Genomic DNA, 5,000 nt, shown 5'->3' with positions numbered 1-5,000 from the left:
AAGCCTTGTGCAACTAGGCGAGCCTTATATCGATCAATAGTGCCATCAAAATGGAACTTAGTTCGAAAAATCCATTTAGATCCCACAATATTGGCACCCGAGGGTCGGGGGACAAGTTCCTATGTGTCATTGAGTCTAAGTGCTGCCATTTTGTCTTCTATTGTCATCAGCCACTGTGGATGTTTGGCGGATGATTTGAAGCCCTTAGGAACGGTGGTAGAAAAAAGAGCTTGAATGAGTCGCGAGTCTTGAAGTGAAGCTAAATCAGCCCTATGTTTTGGTTTAACAATGCCACATTTAGACCGTGTGAGCATAGGGTGAGTTGAGAGTTGTGGCTGGGCAATGATAGGTGAAGGCGGCTGAGGTCCAACCGGTGATGGCGGGGGCTCAGGATCAGCCACTAGAGGTGGCTGTACAACCTGATCAACATCAGCTGGAACAGCACACGAGCTGTAGTGTGGCAGGACATCTGAATCCATTGGAGAGGCAGGCGGCGGTAAAGGGACAACAGTGGTGGAGACGACATCTTGCAGACTAGAAGGTGATGTCAAGTTGCTTGATGGTGATGCAGCGTGTTCATCAAATGAAGTGACAAGCAACATGGTTAAATCTGATGGTGGAGAGGGTCTAGCGAAAGGATATGTGTGTTCATCAAACTGAGCGTGCCTTGTGGTATAAACCCGATCTGTGGTGGGATCGAGACAACGATACCCTTTGTAGGAGGTGTTGTACCCAATGAAAATACATGGTGAGCTGCGAGGAGCTAGCTTATGTGGGGAATAGTCTCGCAAATAAGGAAAGACACGACATCCAAAAACCCAAAATAAATCATAATTAGGGGTAGTAGAGTAAAGCAATTCGAAGGGACTTTTGTTTGCAAGAAGTTTGGATGGTAAGCGGTTAATGATGAACACATCTGATGTAAAAACATCAACCCAATAGGAAGCCGGAACATGAGCATTAAACAACATGGCAAGACCTGTCTCGGTAATATGACGATGTTTACGTTCAGCATGCCCATTCTGTTGAGGTGAGTATGGACAAGAGATTCGATGATGAGTTCCATTTAAAGTAAAGATTTGCTTGACACGATTATTAGTAAACTCAGTGCCTCCGTCACTTTGGAATGATTTTACCTTGCAAGAAAATTGAGTTTGGACAAAAGCTAAGAAGTTGGCGAGGATAATGGGGAAGTCCGATTTGAGCTTGATCGGATAGAACCACGTAAACCTCGAAAAATCGTCCACAAGCACAACATAGTATAAGTAGCCATCATTGGAGGTACTAGGTGACGGACCCCATAAATCACAGTGGACGAGATCTAAGACATGTAATGAGCGTTTTGTATTGTTATCAAAAGGTAATCGTTTGCTTTTTGAGAGTTGGCCAGATGCACACAAGCTTGGTTTAGGTAATAAAGATGTAATTGATAAAGAACCTAAGTTTTGTAATAAAGAAACAATATCAAACGCTACATGGCCTAATCTATTATGCCAAATTTCAAAGGAAGCACTAGTCCTTTGTTTTCTTAAAGCTGCCAAAAATGCATTGTTGCTTTGTTCAAGAATGTAGAGCCCCTCCTCACATTTGCCTTTTGCCATAATTTCCTTGGTGTTGTGGTTCTGAATAGCAAAAAAGGTATTAGATAGAATAACATCCACCGGTGAGTCATGAGTCAATTTACTGATTGATAGCAGATTTTTAGTGATGTGAGGAACCAATAAAACATCTAATAAAGTGAGTTTCTTAGTGACATGCGAATTAACAACAACTAAGATGTTTAAAAGATTACCGTTTCCCACAACAAATTGATCTTTGCCTTTATATGAGTTTGAGTGATCGAGATTTACGGGAGAGTTGATAATGTGTGCCGATACTCCGGAATCAACATGCCAATCGGAGCTTGAGGTGTTGCATTTGGTTTGGAAAGCATGAACCAAATTGGCATCGACGGTAGCACTTTGCTGAAAAGTGGCTAAATCTGGACAAGAAGAAACGAAATGACCATTTTTGCGACATAGTTGGCAGTGAGGAGGACGTCTACCGCGGCCTCTACCACCGGCTGAACCACCACGTGATTGAGAACCACGACCCTGAGTATTGTAAGAGTTTCTTGGTGTGGATTTTGTGTTGGCTGTAAAGGCTGCTGGGGTAGTGGAGACATGGTTGTGCATTGAACTCATAATGAGTTCGTGACTTTCTGCTTTGGACAGAAGTGTGCGAAAGGGTGGACATGGCTGAATAGCCCGATGAGCTGTGGCAAAGGTCTCAAAGGTGGAGCCCAGTCCACATAAGAACCAATGGGCTTTATCAGTTTCTTCAACTGGATGTCCGATTGCAGCTAACTGGTCACACAAAGACTTAAATTTCTTGCCAAAATCTGAAACAGAAGCGGTACCTTTATTCAGTTGTCGAAGACTGTCTCGGAGAGCTTGAACACGTTCGGTGGAATCATAACTGTAAGCCTGTTCCAGCGAAGTCCAAATGGCATGGGCAGAATTGAGATTGAGAGTTTCAGCCATTGCTTCCTCTGATAACGAGGATTGGATGATTAACACGGCTCTTTGATCAGCATCAATCCATTTTTGATAGGCTGGATTAGGGTTTGAAGCTCCTTCTACTTGAACCGTGGCAGCAGGCTTGGGAACGAATCCGTCAACGTGGCCTAACAGGTTATGATAAGACAGTAGAGGGCAAATTTGATTATTCCATAATAGATAATTGGAAGATGTTAACTTGATGGTTAACAGATGAAGAATCGTTGCCAAAGGAAGATTAGATTCAACAGAAGTCATGATGGTTTGAGAGAAGTAAGGATCGAGAATTGAAGAGAAGAGGGGGTGTGGCTAGGTTAAGCGATCTGCCGCTCTGATACCATGAAATGATTATTTTCCCTTAAAGATTTTGTATTTCATTAACGTATTTATATAATACATATTACAACAACATAACCAAAGATAAAAGAGAATTTAAATTCTATACAAATAATCTAATATTTGTTATTATCTGTAATGCTATCGCTAATAAGGAGTCATAAATAACAACCTCAACAATGATGACTAACTATGTTGTGGGCTATAATGCAACGCATCATGAAATGATGTTGATGAATATCATTATGGGACTGATAATAATTAACTCCATTTCAAGACCGCTGAAAATCTATTATGACAATTTTGTCGCAGTAAGCTTTTCGAATAGTAAAAGTTCGAATGAGGCAAAATTACATCTCGGTATAAAGTAATTTTTTTTTCAAGAATATGTAGAGGAGCACAATCTTTGTATCAGAGTATATTAGCACTCATGACATGTTAGTGGATCTGATGATGAAAAATGTTTTATCCAAAATATTCGAAGATCATGTCATCAAGATGGGTTTACGTAAGGATTTTAAATTATTTTCTACCATGGTGCCTTATTATATCGAATATTATAAACGAAGTACTTGATTATGATTTCCTCATAAGCTTTAAGTTTGTATATAATTATGATTTGCGCGCACTTATGATTAATTCTGTAGACAAACATAAATTATTTACCACATCGAATAAGGATATTTGGCTTGTCATAATGTTAGCCCTTTATATAAATGTCTTGGTATAATTGATGGGGGTCTCGTGTTGTTGACAACGAGTATGACTGTAACTTTTTACTACGGTGTGTGTACAAAGTGTTATAAGTTCATACTTGGCCAAACTTATGAGAAACGGTCTCTAGGCGAAATGAGAGAATGTTAGAAAATATCTATATAATATGGCCTAAGGACCATTTCTGTAATATATTTTATATTTATGGTATATTTACATTTTGTACTCTCATGTTTTATAAGGTGTTACTTGATGGAAGTAACAAATATAAATATCTTAATATGGTTCATTTTCCTTAGGTGCTATGTAACGCACACAAGAGCGATCAGGGAGGTCACTTTTTTTTTTCTCTCCCAATCACATCATTAACGGTGTAATCTCTCCATCAAGGTATAGTAACATAACGGGAATAAATTTTTTTCAAGGAATTGTCAAAAATGACATCATCTTCATGAACAAATCTCACTCCGATCAAAATTGGATTTCCACGTAAGTTCTTTCTTTTTCATGAAATTGATGTTGTTGTGATTGAAAAAAAATCAAATTGACATAATATAATCAACAAATGTTACTACTTGCAAGATCTACTAATATTAATTTTTTTTATTAAAAAGAATACTGAATTATGGACACAATCGAGTGGTTTGCAAATAGTAAATTAGTCTAATGCAATTTATTTTGGGAAATATAGATTTGTACAGTATGTTTAATGTTATCCTTAATGAAATATAAATTTTTTAAAATAAAAAAATAAAGATTTTACAGAAGTTATGAATTTGGACAATTATTTATTACAATTAAAAGTTTATATTTCGAATCCTATTTGAAATATGAATTCTCTAAAGTAAAAGATTAAGAAAAAATATTTTAAACCCACTATAAAGTGAATATCCATGTTTTGGTAATTAAATTAAAAACTACAAGAGGTTAGTAAATAACTTTTCAAAATACATTGTCAACATAAGAACTCCAAATTTGATGTCGTCATGATTCACATTTGTCATACTGAACCAACTGTACAAAACATATAGCATCATGTAAATTGTATACCTACTATACGCATTATTAATTTTTGTATACACATATTAGTGTCTTGATTAAAGGTAGATAAAAAAGAGGAATTCAATCAAAAATTACAAAGGAAACGCCAATTACCCATTAAATAGTTTTAAAAAGTGGACACGATTTAAAAGAATGTGATGATAACAAGTGTTACTCAACCGGGACTTACAAAAATAACTCTTGGGGTAAATCGAAGCCACCATTTTCAATGTGAGTCTACATAACAATATCTAGGTCTGGATATTCCTCAAACTCTTAAAGTTTCACCCATCCATCCACCTTTTGTATTGATGTTGATCAGAGCAGACCCCACAAACAAGTCTGAATCTCATACTTCTTTTTGACAAACCC

The sequence above is a fragment of the Lactuca virosa genome, chromosome 7, assembly GCF_052849685.1.
Source record: "Lactuca virosa cultivar CGN04683 chromosome 7, Lactuca_virosa_CGN04683_v6, whole genome shotgun sequence".
In the NCBI taxonomy this organism is placed as follows: domain Eukaryota; kingdom Viridiplantae; phylum Streptophyta; class Magnoliopsida; order Asterales; family Asteraceae; genus Lactuca; species Lactuca virosa.
The sequence above is the reverse complement of the archived record's forward strand: the minus strand, read 5'-3'. Positions refer to the sequence as shown.